This window comes from Octodon degus, unplaced genomic scaffold (assembly GCF_000260255.1).
Source record: "Octodon degus isolate 3935 unplaced genomic scaffold, OctDeg1.0 scaffold00081, whole genome shotgun sequence".
NCBI classification, from domain to species: Eukaryota; Metazoa; Chordata; class Mammalia; order Rodentia; family Octodontidae; genus Octodon; species Octodon degus.
The window spans coordinates 2,836,470-2,852,928 of NW_004524657.1; the positions used below are offsets into that span (position 1 = coordinate 2,836,470).

General features: G+C 46.7%; 1 protein-coding gene and 1 non-coding gene across 2 annotated transcripts in view; one reads left to right on the forward strand and one right to left on the reverse strand.

Moving 5' to 3' along the window:
* LOC101590098 (BMP-binding endothelial regulator protein) overlaps nucleotides 1–16,459 on the forward strand; it is a 311,194-nt gene that overhangs the window by 18,506 nt on the left and 276,229 nt on the right. The gene's annotated exons all lie outside the window — the stretch shown is intronic.
* On the reverse strand, nucleotides 2,990–3,091 carry LOC111818169. The gene has a single exon (XR_002822226.1). It is a non-coding gene; the product is annotated as a small nucleolar RNA U13 (small nucleolar RNA).

Consider the following 16,459-nt stretch of genomic DNA (forward strand, 5'->3'; position numbering starts at 1 on the left):
GAACCGCGGTCCCTGTGCTTTGCCAAGCTTGTTTCAAGTAGGTGCTTTAGACCACTGAGTCATCTCTCCAGCCCCAGCTTTGCTTTTTAATACTTCGTTTTCTTACTTTTCTGCTGGATGGTTAAGACCAAGATAAAGCAAGGCATATATAACAAGAAATATAACTTCTGTATCTGCCAAGGTCAGTCAGATCCCCTCAGGATTTACCCTGGAGCCCTGCACCACAGTTTGTAGATCCTTTCTCAGTGTCATCCTGGCCTAGCATTGAGTCACTTTTTGGGATCAGAAATTGAGAGCAGGGTCTGACTGTGGTCTCTGTTCATCCCAAAGTTTAGGACTTTGTATAACTGGGAAGGAAAATTGGCATGGAGAAAGCTCTTTCTGCTACTCCCACTTGTCTGGTGTTCTCTCATGCCATACCCATCCTAATATTGACTCAGCCAGTGTGTCACTAGGCTCTGGTGGCTCTGAGTCCTCTTGTGGAGACATTGGTCCTAGGCCTGAACCTTAGAAGTTTCAGCTCCTCCAGCCCATGGACACTTTCCTAAACTTAAATCCATTCCTTAGAGAGGTTGGTTGGAAGGTGTGGTAGTCATTAGCTCTGAGAGTGGTCATGACAGCTTCTTTTATTAGCCTCACCCCCTGGATGTCAACCATGTCCTGAAGGATCTTGACTCTGCCCGGCAGGTAGAAGGTGCTGAGAGAAGGCAACCCCTGGTGCTCACTGAATAAGCCTATCTTTTCAGCCAGCTCTCTGGTGTAGTAGTAATTACGTGTGGATGGGGGAGAGTAGGCATGCATGTGTCTGTGTGCATGCACGTGTGTGTGTGTGTGTGTGCGCAAAGATATAACTTTCATTGACTTCCCTAGCATCTGTGGAATGGATTTAAAAGAATCCTGTTTATGTGGCATTTCTTTCTTTGAACTTTCTTTTTAGTGGATCTTTCTTTTTTATATTTATTTATTTTTTTAAAATTTTATTTATTTATTTATTTGTGTGTGTATGTGTGTGTGTGTGTGGCCAGCTCAGCCCACCAGGAGGCGGGGCTGGCTGACATGTGGTGCTGGGGGATTGAACCGCGGTCCCTGTGATTTGCTAAGCTTGTTCTAAGTGGGTGCTTTAGACCACTGAGCCATCTCACCAGCCCCTCTTTTTTATTTTTTTTTTTATTTATGTATGTATGTGTGTGTGTGTGTGGCCAGTTCAGCCCACCAGGGGGCGGGGCTGGCTGGCATGTGGTGCTGGGGGATTGAACCGCGGTCCCAGTGCTTTGCTAAGCTTGTTCTAAATAGGTGCTTTAGACCACTGAGCCATCTCACCAGCCTCAAGTGGATCTTTCTTTATTTTCTCAAACTTCAGATACTGGGGGACCCCAGGACCTACCAAGAGAGCTTTCCCCATGGCCTCATTCCCTAGGACTGTGATGGTGAACCTATGACATGTGTGCTGCAGTGAGCATGCAGGCCTCTCAGTCACCACTTTTTTTTTTTTTAATTAAAACCTCAGTATTCAGGTTTAATTGTAGTGTTGGGACTTTGCAATAAATACGTGGCTTTGGGTTGTGGTTTGGGCACATGGTTTCTAAATGGCTTGCCATCACTGTCCTAGGTGATTTTATGTAGATCCATGGCTTGAAAAACAGTGTATATGCAGGTCATTCCATTTACGTTTTCCTCATCCGCAAGGCTCATTGCTAAGATCCGAGTGTGCACTGGCCTCTCCCATGGCTGTCTGGCCTGATCTTATATTGAAAATGGCCTAAAATGAGGTCTGATTTTTTCACTCTCCCCAAACCAAGTTCTGTCTGCTCAGTAACATTGGGTATCTTGAACTGAGTTGATCTCTCTCAGTCTCTCTCTCTCTCTCTCTCTCTCTCTCTCTCTCTCTCTCTCTCTCTCTCTCTCTCAATTTTTATGTATTTGATACAAGGCCTCACTGTGCAGCTTTGACTCATAGTGATCCTCCTCTTTTCAGCCTCTACAGTGCTGGGATTACAGGCATGCGCCACCATGCCCAGTCTTGGTGGCTGCCTCAGCATGCCTGGGGTAGGGCTGGTATGGCATTTCATGCTGGCAATTGAACCAGAGTTCCTGCACTTGCCAAGCAGGCACTTAGCCAGCTGAGCTATCTTACTGGCCCCTGATTCCTCTCCCTCTTGCAGCCTGTGTTTAATCTATTGATCATCTCAACAGGCCAACCTTGAAGATATATCTTATCTGATGATTCTAATTACCTCTGTCACCCCTCTTAATTTTGGGCAATGTGTAATCAAATACTTAAGAGTCTACAGAGCCAGGTATGGTGACACATGTGTGTAATCCCAGCACTTGGGAAGCTAGATCAGCCTGGGCTACATAGTGAGTTCAAGGCCAGCTTGAACTACATAGTGAGAACTTGTCTCAAAAAATAATGTCTACAGATGATTTTATTTATTTGAGCAGACATCTAGATTCATGTTTAAAGAACAACCTTAGCTATAAGACTGTACTTGATCTGGCTGTAGAGGATCTCTGTGCCCTCACTTCCAGAGCACCCTCTCTTCTCTCTGCCTTGACCACACTCCTGGGCTCTTGGTCCCTGGTGCATGGCACTTGTATGGTTAAGCTCAACTGTGTCAAGTTTGTTGGCTTGAAAATCTGCCTCAGGGATTGATGTGCTGTGTTCTGGGTGCTCCTGGTGGTCACGGAGATGTGGCCTTGAGTTCTGCATCATGTCCCTTACCCCTTCCTCCTTGCCCCTTCCTGTCTGGTACTCTTGTGTTTTGCTGTAGCTGCTACAAACTAAGCAGCTTTGCTCAGCCAGGACTTCTGTTTTAGTGCTCCTGCCTGGGAGCCAGCTGAGCATGGACTGAATCCCCTGAACCCATGAGCCAAACGAAGCCTCTCCTCCTTCAAGATGGGGGTGCTGGCGTTATACCCCAGCCCTGGGACAGTAACCAGTATTATGGCCTCTGTCCCTTTTCTTTTATTTTTCTTTCTTTTTTTCCCACATCAGATGGGTCATGTGCCCATGTTGTAACAAGGTTTGAGGGAGGCACATCTCATGTATAAGGCATGAACACCCAATCATCACAGTCATGAACCGAAGGATCCCTTTTTTCTTTCTTAAATTTTTTATTTGTTTACTTGGTATAGGGTCTCACTACACAGCTCAAGCTCATAGTGATCCCCCTTTCTCAGCCTCCCTAGTGCTGGGATTACAGGCATGTGCCACCACATCCTGTCTCTGTGGCCAGCGTGGCATGCCCAGGGTTCCAGGGCTGACATAGCATGCGGTGCTGGGGCTCAATGTTGAGTCCTTGTGCTTTCCAGGCAGGTTCTTACATGGCTCTCCACTGCCCTTTTCAGAGTTTGCACCAGGTTTTTTCTCTTCCAGAGCCTGCTGATCCAAGATAGTTGCAGATTTTCATCCCTTCACTTGGGTGCCGGGCCTGCCTCCTTAGCAGTGGATCCTTTGCTGGCCACCCTCTCAACAGCACAGCCATTCATCTTTCTGTCCCTTGTCCTGCCTCCTTTTGTCTGCATCCTGGCCAGAGCCTGACTCTTCAAGTACATCTTTGTTCCCTTGGGTGTGCTGGGTAGAGACACAGTATCCCCCGTTCGTGCCACAGTGCAAAGTGTGGACAGGGCTGGGCTCATTCTGCTTGTACCTATCAGATACATAAGTCTGCATTTGTGCTCAATTTTTGATTCAATAATTTGAAGTTCTAATCAATTCTTTTCCCCCATAGTAAATTACTAACTTTCCTTTTTACTCTAAGTTCTGCTTTTCTAGCTTGGCGACTTGCTTCTTCATAGATGACACTACTTTGTATATCATGGTCAACAATGGGAGGTTACCTAGATGTACGGGAAGATGCATACGGCTTCCACTACACAGTGATGTCACCATAGCCAGCTATGAGATAAGCAGTGTAACTGTGTCATAACATCACAGGTGGTCCCTGATTGACCATCATCCAACTTGCCATGATGTTTTGACTTTACAGTGGTGAAGAAGTCATGTGTGTCTGTCAGTGTCATACTTCTCATTTGGGACTTGACTCTTTTCCTAGACTGGTGACAGAGTAGATCTTCCCTCAGGGTACTGGAGCAGGAGCGTTGAGCCACAGCCCCCAGCAGTCACATGTCCCAAAGGTCATCCAGGGACATTCAGTGTTGTGCTGTGTTCCCCACTAGGATGTTGCATAGCTCAAGTGTGTGAAAGTCTTTTTATTTACCATATTTATTGGGACATGATCCGACAGTAAATTGGATCTCTACAGAAAATCTTTTTTAAAAAAATAGGTATCACACATTGGACTGGGTAACAACAATGATTGGTTTTGGAATGTAATTTGAAGCCCGTTGTATTAAAACCCATTTTTATATTTCACCTACATTACAGTGAGCCCCGACAATTGCCCTACAGCTGTAATGCTAGTACTCTAGGAGGCAGAGATAGGAAGGTTGCTGGGAGCAGCTGAAGCTGGAAAGTAATTACACATGCAGGAGGAAGCCAGACTAACAACACAGAAGCACCTTGAAGCACGTGAACAAGCAGTTGTAGCTTGTTAACTGATTGCTAGGTAGAGAAGTTGAAATGGATATCAAACTCTAAAGGTTCTAAATAAATTCTCTACATTTTTGGAGGCTTAAGAGAAAAAACCCGCCACCCCACCCAGCTATTGTCTGTTGTCTATCTTCTCCTCATTCTCACCACCATTCCTTCCCAGGTACACTGAGAGTTCAGCAGATGCCTATAGAAGGCCACAAATTTAAACTCAGCCTGGGCAATTTAGAAAGACCCCTGTATCAAAGTTGCTGGGTATGCAGCTCAGTGCAAAAGTCCCATGTTCAATCCCTTGTGCCTCAGAAAGCAAAACAAAAACAACAAAAAACAGCAAAAGGTAAGGGCTGGCCAAATAGCTCAGCTGATTAAAGCACCTGCAAGCAGGCGCCGGGGCTGGGGGTTTGGTCCTGGGCATGTTGTGCCGGCCCTACCCCCAGGACATGCTGAGATGGTGATTGAGACTGGGTGTGGTAGTGTGCACCTATAAACCCAACTCTTGGGGGGCTGTAAACAGGCAGATCACTATGGGTCTGATCTAGTAGTGAGACCCTGAACACCCTGTAGACCCTTCCCTAAAATACATTAAAAAAAAACCAGCAAAAGGTGAAAGTGTGTTGAGTATTATAGTTTTGAAAGCCAAGACAATGATGGCACAAAATAAGCATTCCTTGTTTTCCTGTACACTGTTCTACAGCTCCCATTCTGTGTGTGACACTGCTGTTCTGAGTAGAAGTGCACTGGAACACACATAGGGCAGGCTCATTTGTGGCTTGCACCATCCTAAGGGCCTGTGATATGGTCCTCTCTGTTTTGGTGAGATAATTGTAAAACAGGGTCTCTTCCAGCCTCCATGGTTGACTCGCAAGTGTCTACAGATTGGATGTTTTGGGTGACCTCAAGGAGATTGTGGCTGTCATATTGGGATGCCACTGACCATCCTGTCCATGCATAAGTGGCCACACCCCCTGCCACTCCTATTGCAGCACATGAGGTCCCTGGCTGTGTTGCCCCCTCTCCCCTGTCCTCTCCCCCTTGCACTGTAAATTCTTCAAGGACAGAAGATGTATCTGATTCAGGTTTTTGTTGCCAACAAAATTTGGCGCAGTGGTTAACCTGCAGCAGCTCAGAAATATTTGTTAAACAAGATTTGTGGATTTTGAAATCAGGCAGATCTGACTTCTGTAGTGCAGAGGTCTAAGCTGCAGAACAGAATGTTTGGAGGCAAAACATCCTATTTCAAAAAAGCCATTTGTCTTTCTGTTAACACTTTCGTCTGGCGAGAAGTCAGTGTTCCAGAGAAGCTGTTTTATGATGCAATTTTGCTAAAACTAATGACTGAGGGCATTGATCATGGGATTTCTGTTTTGCTTGTGCTTTTTCTTCTTTTTGGCTCTTAAACCTTAATGTCATGTTACAAATACCATTGGCAATAAGTGCATGTTAAAAATGCTTTAAGGCAAACTTCCAATTTCATTTTTTTTATAACACCTTAATCTCAGAAATGGATTATGTACAAATCTGGCATGTATTTGGTGGTTTGTTGAGTTTAAGAGAGATTAAAATTACATTCTAAGCCCAAGCATAAATTTATGGCATCTGCAGCTCTTCCTGACCTCTGCACATGGCCCTTGGGAAAGCTTTGGTGAGGACAGCAGGTGGCTGATGGCCCTGAGGAAGGAGTCAGGCGGAGCCCAGTGGAGCATGCCCAACGCAGGGCCTGTTGGAGGCTGGGGCTTTCAGTTCCATGGTCTTCTAGGCAGTTGGAGAGCCCCTGCCTGTGGCTTCCCTGTGTGATGCTTCTCAGGTTGCTGGACACTTCTGCAGTTGGTACCAAGCTACGTGTAGCTGGGAGCAGAGATCTGCCCACCGCCTGGGGCTTTCTATGTAGCAGCAGGACTGCCACTGAGGCCCAGCCCACTGGGCTGTGAAAAGCCTGGTGGTTGCTGGTGTTAGGAATTGGCTGTGCGCCACTTAGAAGTCTCTCATTGCTGACAAGAAACTACTTTGTCAAAATGAGAGAGAGGCTGTGGGTAGCTCCTTACTTTGCCTGTTCCGAGACGGTCAGTTCTGCTTACTCGCCAAGATCACGTATTTTTAAACTCCCTATAGCATGTGGGCTTCCTTGAAGCAAACTGTGAAACAATCTTGCATTTCATCTGCTCTGTGTCATCCTGTTGATACCCCCAGGAGCAGGGGCATCTGAGGATGTGAGGGGCTTGTGGATGGTGGTTGTTTGATCTTGGACAGACATGATGCTGAAGACAAGGGGAACAACCCTCCAGGGCTGGCTACGTGACGTGGTTTCACTGCCACCAATTGCCAGCAAGATCCAAGTCATTTGGTTTCCATGTTTTGTACACACTTGCTCCTCTTTGGCAGGGACTTGCTTCTGTGCAGAATTAAAGCTCGTTCAGTGCTCAGCCTTGTAAGGACAGAGGATCTGCTTCTCATGTTGTGATGTCAGGCAGGGGCCTCAAGATAATCCCTGCAGCACTCACCTTCTCCAAGGTCACCTTGCCAGTGTTCCTGTGGGGCTCTTCTGATTTTATGGTTCTTTTTGCCCCCTCGACCCTCAGTCCCCTCCTCCTCAGGAGGCCTGCTCAGCAGACTGTGCTGTCCCCCGAGACTGGGATCCTGGGCATTGTACTCAGAGCTTTAGGTCTCTCCTCCCTCTGGTAGTTGGAGCTGGAACCCTGGTATTGGTCCATTGTCTTCTCACTGGTTCAAAAAGAACTCATCAAGAAGGCAGAAAAATATTCCTGGAATTCCATCACCCTCTGTTTCCTGTGAGTGGGGAAAGGAGCTGATTCTCATCCCTCAGGCTGCAGGGTGCTCAGGGTGTGCAGCAGTCAGATATGAGGAGGGGCTGCACACAGGGCCGCATCCCTCTGCAGGCGTCCTTCCTCCATCCCAGCTGGCAAATGCAGCCCAAGGCAGGCGTTCTTTGGGAGTTTTCTCTAGCACCAACTCCATCTCACATTCCAGCTCCTGGATTCCCTTTTGGATGGGGATGTAAGAAGGGGAAAATTCAGCACTTGGGCAAAATAAAGGCATTCACCTAGATTCTACCCAACCATGTGCCTGTCTCCCACCTGCTCACAGAACAGGCCAGCGCACCTTGGGCTCCCTGTGGACTCTGAGGGCCGAGAGTGGGCCCTGTGCCATCATTGATGGTATAGGGGCTGCTTCCCACCCACCCAGTGCAGCCTATGAGGGTGGAGTCGTGGGCAGGCTCTGCTTGTGCGATGTATGGTGTAATAAGAAACAGGCCTTGCTAGTTTCTTTGTGCTACTATTTTTATGTGGTGGTGATTTCTTTAGTGTTCTGCCATATCTAATGTTTTGCTTCTATTTCAAACTATGATTGGGCTTGCCAAATAGCTCAGTGGATTAAAGTGCCTGCAAGCAGGTTACAGGGGCTGGGGGTTCAATCCCAGGGCCTGCTTTGCTGGCCTCACCCCCAGATTGACCCAGATTGAGTCTGGGCACATGCTTGTAATCCTAGCTCTTGGGAGGCTGTAAACAGGAGAAACATTATGAATCTGATCTAGTAGTGAGACCCTGAACACCCTGTAGACCCTTCCCTAAAATACAAAAAAACAAAAAAACAAAAAACCTAGGTCTTTAAAAAACAACAACAAATAAACTATGATTAAACAAAATCAGAGGAGCCCTGTGACCCTGCGCTGTTTTACATCAGAGCTATTCTTGTGCCACAACTGGGGCATTCTAATAGCTAATGTTTCTTTGTTATAAGAGTTCCCTCAAAGGCCAAGAGAAAACACCGCACCAGACCTAAATGCTAAAGTGGAGTTAGGACCCCAATCCCTCCGACACACTGAGGCCTGCTTAAAATAATGGAAATGTTAGTTAAAAAGTCACTAACATTAAAGTCACCCTTATTAAAAGTCACTAACAAAATAGTCATCCTTATTAATAATCATCCTAGCATAAAAGGTCACCCCTGTTGCCCTGTTATGGCGCAGGTCATGTTTCCAAGGTGTGGTACCTGGAGAGCACTGTCGCTTGGTGATGCATGAGCACCATATGTCATCAACACGCCGTCTCAGTGGAGAACGAGGTGCTACAAGACCCCATTAGGGCCAGACAGAGCAGCAGGGGGCCTGTCTCTTTGCCTCCACCCCTGCCTTTTGCTTTAATCTCCCTCTGTTTGTGTTGCAGAGACGTGACTTTCTTCATGGGATATGACTTGTTGCAAAATAATCGTGGGCCCCAGCGGTTTCATAAAGTCTTTTAAACAGTCAGGCTTCAAGGGCAGCTTTGTTTCCAAGTTCGCACTGTTCTCCGGGTGGGAGGAGGCCGTGGTTGCCAGGGTCCAGGTCTCTAGGGTAGAGGCTTTCTGAGCCAGACAGGAGGAGAAAGGGTACAAGAATAACACTCTCAGGTGCAGTGTGATGAATTGTGCGATGTTCTTACAAGGCTTTTTGACAGTGAGTCTCCGCAGTTACAGCCCTGGGTGCTGCGAGCCTGCCGGGATGGTGCACTCTTCTGTGCAGACCAAAGAAGTGGGAAGATTTGGGGGCTCTGAGGTTCTGGTCCATCTTGCGAATGACCTGGTGCTCAGAGCTGGGGGCTAAGTTAAGTCCAGAATCTAAGCTACCTTTCCTAAACGTGCTATTTTTACTTGTGCATTCAAAATGTAACCTTAGAGCATCCAGGATATCAGTGGGCTGAAAATAGGGAGCGCTTAACAGAGGCAAACCTGTGAGTTCACAGGTTCAGGAAGAGACGGCTCATTTCAGCCTACTCTAGGCCATGCTGTATATTATAGCACTTCAGCCACAGACTTGGACACGTAGAGCCACAGGCTTGAATCTCTGTCTGGGGGGCTGTGCAACCCTGGTGGACCACACGTGGCACCCCCTGTGTTTAAGTTCTCTTACTGAGCAGATGGGAGAGAGGCAAATCAGTGGTTTCCCTGGGGTTGTTGGCTGCGTTAGAGCGTACAGGACGTACTCGGCGCAGGCTGGCACATAACAGGGTTTTAGAACTCTCGGCCTCCATGAAAGCAGTAGTCAGCATCTTCTTGCCTGGACAGCTGTGTGTGACTCACTGTTAGATAAAAGATGGATCAGCCCCATTTGGAGCTTTGGGCACAAAAGGGATTTGCAAAATTCATGGAGTAAATTGTGGGCTCAGGAAGATCTGGAGAGGGACATCAGAGTCCAAGCTTGGGAAAGCAGTCAAGGGTCTCACTGACCCCTGGAACTGCCAGGGAAGAGAGAAATCTTGGGAAACACTGGGTTCTTTTCTCTTCCAATTTCACTTTCAGCACCTTAGAAAAGATTTTGTAAGTGATTCCTTTCTGCCTAGCTTTTTCAACTGCTGATGATCTGAGAGATGACCCAGTACCCTGTGCTTTACATTTGGATTTTACGGCAGACCAACTGTGCTTAACTTATTCTCCCAGATCTTTATTTATAAGAGCCATGGGGAAGTCGGTAATACCATCAGCAATGAAGAGCAAGGGAGCAAGAGTTTAATTAAAATAATAATTACAAATCAAATACAATATCCTATGGGTACTAATGGGCTGTTACAGGGCTATTACAGGGCTCTCCCCACCCCACTTCATTATTATTTCTGGATGAGAGCAGATTTTGTTCAAGTGCTGGAGCAGGTAAGGCTTGCAGTAGCACTTCCTGAATGTTCATGCTCACTGGCAAAGGATGCCCAGATTGGGGGTTTCAGAAGTTAACCACTTCATCGTTTCCAATTATCAGAGCCTGTGCCCTTGGGTCTTCAGATGTTTCTCAAGCACACTTCTTTCTTCAGCTTTTTCTTTTTGTTTTTCTTTTTTTTTTTTGCCAGCTCAGGCCACCCGAAGGGCGGGGCTGGGCCAGCATGTGGTGCTGGGGATGGAACTGCTGTCCCCTGCACCTGCTTAAGCTTTGCGGAAGCAGGCGCTTTAGACCTCTGAGCCATCTCACCAGCCCAGCTTTTTCTGTTTTAATCCTGGGATACTCATTCACTGAGATATATCCCCAGCTCCTAGCCCCTTTCTAGTTTTTAATTTGAAACTGTCTTACTAAATTGCCCAAGGGAGCCTAGAATTTGTGACCCGCCCATCCCTGTAAGTAGCAGGGATTACAGGTGTGCACCACTGTGCTTGGTCCTTTCTTGCGGTTTTGCTTGTATCCCTGCATTTGAGCATCATTAGTTAGCACTTGAAGCCGGGCTTACTTGCCTGAGACCCAGCATGCCCGTTCCTCCAGGGTGCATGGCAGGGTTGTGACCTCACCTGTCTGACCAAGTAGCCCATCTCTCCAAAACATTTCCAAACCAGCTCAGCTACATACTGATCTCTTCCCAAAACTTCAGCAGTCATATTGGAGCTCCCCAAATTCTAATGTGTTCCACTTACACATTTTAATGCAGGGCCATAGCTGGGATCCTGGCTGGTCCCTCAGCCCAGGCCTGGGTGTCTGTTCTGTCCCTACTCTACTGCCTGCTCGTTGTTTGAGGAACCTGAGACATTCACTTTCATTGTGCACCATTCCTCCATCCACAGATCTTAAAAAACCGTAAGGATTAATGAAACAACATCTGCAAAGCTCTTTAGAGCAATGCTGCTGTGTAAACAACCAAGTATTACACGTCTGTTCAGAAGTGCTATCACATTGCTTGGGAGATATGCAGACCCATGTTTTACTGTAGCATTGTCCTTGGCTCCTCAGGATTGGCATTGGGTTACAGTGGGGTACCTCAAGGAGGTAAATTAAGTTCACCTGCTTAACTATATTCATGGGAAGACTAGACATTTCAGGGAGGATCCACAGGCAGGCATTGGATCATCTTTCCCATCTTTGAGGAAAGACACCCACATCTGTATTCCCAGACTCCTCTCTGAGCTGTCCTGAGGCTGCACATGAACCCTATCATGAGCTTGTGCTTCAGGGAAGTTCTGTGTTGTTGAGAGTGTGACAGAGTCTGAGTGCTGTGTGTGTGCTCCCAGCCTCAATGGCATTGACTCAAGGTGATATTCTCTTTCATTCTCTCCCTGGTTCTGGAAGTTACAGGATTTATGTGAGCTGCTAATGTTGGTGTCTTGTAGTCCAGAAAGCTTGGGGAACCCTGGAGTTGGGGACTGACTACCTGCTTCTCTTTCCTTCCCCAGTGTGAGTGTGTAGGAATTCCAGGGCTAAGTCTTTGGTACTGAATAGTCCTTGGGCTGCGTGTGGCCACACCCCCGGGGATATTTGCCTTTGGATGGAGTTTCTGAAGGCAGGAGAGTCTATCAGCCTCCTCCCTAAGTAAGGCTACAACTGTGAGCACCTGCAGATTCTGCCTGGACCCTGGCTTTGGTGACAAATTAAGTGCTGTTAATTTGGGCAGAAAGAACATCACAATATCACGGCTTTCAGGGCTCTCTGAGCCTACTTGTTTGCCAAATGACAGATGTTTGCCTCTGGGGCAGGCTCTTTACAAGGGCAAGTGATGGAAGGGCAGTGAAGCCATCTTCCAGGGGCAGGGACAGATGTGGCCAAGCCTCCTTGCTAGAAGAGCTGACCAGATAGAGGGTCAGTAGTTGAGCACTGGGCACCTTCACCTTTATTCTTATTTCAAGACTTCTATCTCCATCTTTTTATTATTATTGTCTAACATGAATGAATGGGTCAGGCAATACTTTCCATACTCTACAATAGCATCATTTCTGGAAGAATTTTTGAAAACATTATTTTAAGTCATTGGCAGGGAATGTTAACAAGCCTGTCAAATGTTTTTTATTTCCCTGGTGGCGGGAGGCACACAAGGACATCGGACAGCAAAGCTCTGCTGCCTTCTGTCCCCTTGCCATGCCCTCATGGGAGAGTGGTCCCTGCATCCTAGACAGACTGGAAAGTGCTCCCAGGCTGTGCCCTCTGGAAGCAGTTCCTGAGCCCACTGCGCTCTGTGCTGCCACCTGGTGACGATCTTGGGCACAGCGTACAGCAGCGCAGAATTCCATTGAACTTGGCCATCTGTGCTTTGGGCTGTGATTTGTCCCCCAACCTGATGGACCTTTTGCCAGGCATATAGACTTCTTCCCCTTTTCCTCCATACACCCCTTTTACTCTTCACTGAGGGAGTCTCTGAGGCTGCAGGTGTCCTGATGTACGTGGGCAGCATGGGTGGGGGGGCGTGTGTCTCTCCCTTGGAACCGAGGCAGTGCAGAGGGACATCTTTGCAAGCAGGCTGATCCTGTGGGTGGACCAGGAGAGGCACAGACCAGGCAGAGGTGGGATGAGGCACAGGCAGACCTGCTGCCCTGCTTGCGAGCCGGGTTGGATTGTCAGTGTTCTGGTCTTTTCCTGAGTACGCTTTTGCCATGGCTGTATTTGCTTAGAGCTGAGGAGCTTCCACTCCCAAGCAGGAATTGGGCGCTACTGGTCAAGGATTCCAGTCTTGCTTTCAGAGAACCCCCAAACTCCAGATATTCTACCAAGACATTGATGGCTCAAACAATGTTTTCATGGGTCTTGGACGTATTGCTAGTCAGATTTTGTGCTGTGTTTATTATTTATTTTAGATCCGTTGACAAAGGAAACACATTCCTCATCAGGGACAAGCAGTCCCTTTGTTGCAGCTGAGTCTATCTGGTCTTGACAGAAGGGAATATGCTGGACAACTTCGTCTAGGCTGTCTGCCAAGTTCTTAGGTGGCTGTGGATGACAGGAGAAGGACGTGATTTTTAAGGTTGCATAGACAACCTTATCTCTAATTAAGGCAGGTTTTTTTTTTTTTTTTTTTTTTTACATAATCTGGGATGATGCCAAAAGACACAGAAAAGACCAAAAAGTTGTCATATTATAAGTTGGAATAAAAACCCAAAGTGTCAGAGTTTACTTATACACTTTACTTACAGAAAGCAAACTCTTCTTAGTTATCAGGTTGACCAGACTGTTTTATAGTTTTTGGCACAGAGTCTCGCCACACAGCTCAGACTCATAGTGATTCTCCTGTTTTAGCCTCTCTAGTGCTGAGATTACAGGTGTGTGCCACCACATCTGGTTTTGGAGCTAGTGCAGCATGCAGTAATGAGAATTAAACCCTGGTCCTTGCACTTGCCAGGCAGGCTCTTATACTGCTGAGCTATCTGCCAGGCCTTGATGTTTTCTTTTGTGAAAAGAAATCTAAGGTTTTTTCCTGTTCACAGGTGTCTATAAGTTTCTCATCCTTCTTTGTCCATAAGCATCTTAGGTGGCTTGGGCTTCATGCTGGAGAAGTGACTCTAACTAGCTGTTTCCTCTTTATTTTATTTTATTTTATTTTATTTTATTTTATTTTATTTTATTTTATTTTATTTTTGTATTTTAGGGAAAGGTTTACAGGGTGTTCAGGGTCTCACTACTATATTGGACTCATAGTGATCCGCCTGTTTACACCCTCCCAAGAGCTGGGATTACAGGCACCTTCCACCACACCCAGTCTCAATTGTTGTTTTAGCATGCCCTGGGGGCAGGGCCAGCACAGCAGGTCCAGAGATTGAACCCCCAGCTTCTGCACCTGCTCGCAGGCACTTTAATCCACTAAGCTATTTGGCTGGCCTGTTTCCTCTTTCTTAGTGGGAAAAAAGTGGTTAATAGAGTTGTGAAAACACCTTTATATTTGGATGAAAATTGGGGTCCACCCTCCCTCTAGGTCTTGCTTAGGACCTGGTCACCAGTGTGGGCTTCAGCTAACAATTATTGTTAGACCCTAAGAAAGTTGTTGCTTGGACTCTGGAGGACCCTGGGCAGATTGCTGCTGCTGCTTCTTCTTCTTCTTCTTCTTCTTCTTCTTCTTCTTCTTCTTCTTCTTCTTCTTCTTCTTCTTCTTCTTCTTCTTCTTCTTCTTCTTCTTTTGTATTTTAGGGGTCTACAGGGTGTTCTGGGTCTCACTACTAGATTGAACTCATAGTGATTCTCCTATTTACAGCCTCCCAAGTGCTGGGATTACAGGTGTGCGCCACCATGTCCAGTCTCAATTGCTGTCTCAGTGTGCCCCAGGGTCCGGCACGGGGCCAGCATGACACACCAGGGATTGAACCCCAGCTGCTGCATCTGCCTAAGCAGGCACTTTAATCCACTAAACTATTTGGCCATCCCTGCTTTTGTTCTCCTAGAGGACAATCTTCTTTGTTCTGGAGTTAAGATATATTTCAGACAAGTCACCTTTTGATGAGAAATCTGGGACTTCTGTTGGGATATACTATAACCCTGTTTCACTGGAAAATTGAGAATCTTAATGGTGTTATCAGCTAGCTCCTTCAGGGCTGCAAATGACAAGGTCATTACATACTGTAGTAAGCCTTTCTTTGGGAAGTGTAGGTCTCTTAGCTTGTATCAGTAATCGTGTAGCCAGCAACTTATCAACAACAGACTTTAACCTCAGTCTAGCTTCTATCTTAAGGAAATACTCTCTATGAAGATTTAGATTAGGAACATTTAGCTCAATGACTACTACAGTCTACATTGGCCTTGGCAGCCCTCTCTGGGGTGCCATCACACTGTGCTTAAGGCTCTGTTCCTGGCACACATCAGCCCATGTGGTCGGTTTGGCTGAGTCCCTAGAGGAGAGGGAACAGGTTGCCAGGTTTGAGTGTCAGAGTGGCCCTGAATACGAACAGCAGTACATCTCTTCCAGTCTTTGGTGTGGGGCACTCTGGTGTCACTATGAAGGGAGTTTGAGAAAGGAACTCTCCCAAAGGGCACTGCAGAGTTGGGGCAAAGAGAAAGCTATTTGATTAACTCCCTCAAGGCCCCCTACACCTTTAGAATGGGATGAAAGCTCACCACAGTAAGAAACTGGAACTGAGGAAGTCACGCTTGTATCACAGAGGAGGGTAATGTGTTTACCAACCACAGCTAAAGTTATACAAGCTTCTGTAGAATCTGACAGAGTTCACCCAGCAGTGATGGTGGCAGCCATGGCAGCGGTGCAGCAAAGTGACAGGAAAGAAAAGAGACTTTCATTGAGGACACGGGAGGACCACAGGGAAAGACATGCGGGAACCATCAGGCCCAAACAGTGGAGGGCAGCTGTATTTATAGGTTCCTAAAGGGGGGTGGGACCTTGGGAGGTGAGACAATGACGTTGTGAGGGCTCATTGGAGATCATCCTGGGTGGTGAAGTAGATCATCTTGGCACACTGCATGAAGGGAATGCTGAGAAGAACAAGAGGTAGGTAGTTGTTTTGGGCTCATCGCTACCTTGTGGAGATGCCATGGTGATTTAGCTAGTTTCCACAAGGGCCAGACCCATCAGAATCGCTAGGACACACTTGTGGGAGTCTTGAAGGCTACTTCAGGTACCTGCAGAACTCACTGTCTGGACCTTCTTCTCTGGCCACCGTGGTGAGGGTGACCTTACCTACCTGGGAGCAAGATTGTCTCTAATTCCAAGAGCCTTCCACCATGTTCTTCCAGGTCTGACAAGGGACAGGTGGTTTTTGTGGGCTTTCCATTCCTTGCTGCCCTGGTCATTGGCACTCAAAGTGCTCTGACTTGTTCCCATTACTCCATGGGTTAGCTGAGAGTCCTCTAGAATTGTGGGCTTTGTTGTGAGCCTTATCAAATAGGTCAACCATGGCTTTAGTCTGCCTCCTTTCATTACTCAGTTCTCCCTTGTCCTCTTTATCTTGGTTATTCACTAGTGAATAAGCTTCATTGGCTACTGAACTGGCTTATGGACTATTGGATTATTTTGGGTTATTTTTTATCAAAGTTTTATTGATAAACAGATAGCAATGAGACAGTTTCAAATCAAATCAGAAGTACAGTTTCAACAAATAATACTGCATATATTCTTCTTAGTGGTTAATTTCTATACAAGATGCGGACGTGTGATCCTATTTACAAACACCATTAGAACAAATCATTCTATTCATTAAGAGCATGCAACTATATATCTATCCCAACCACTTTGA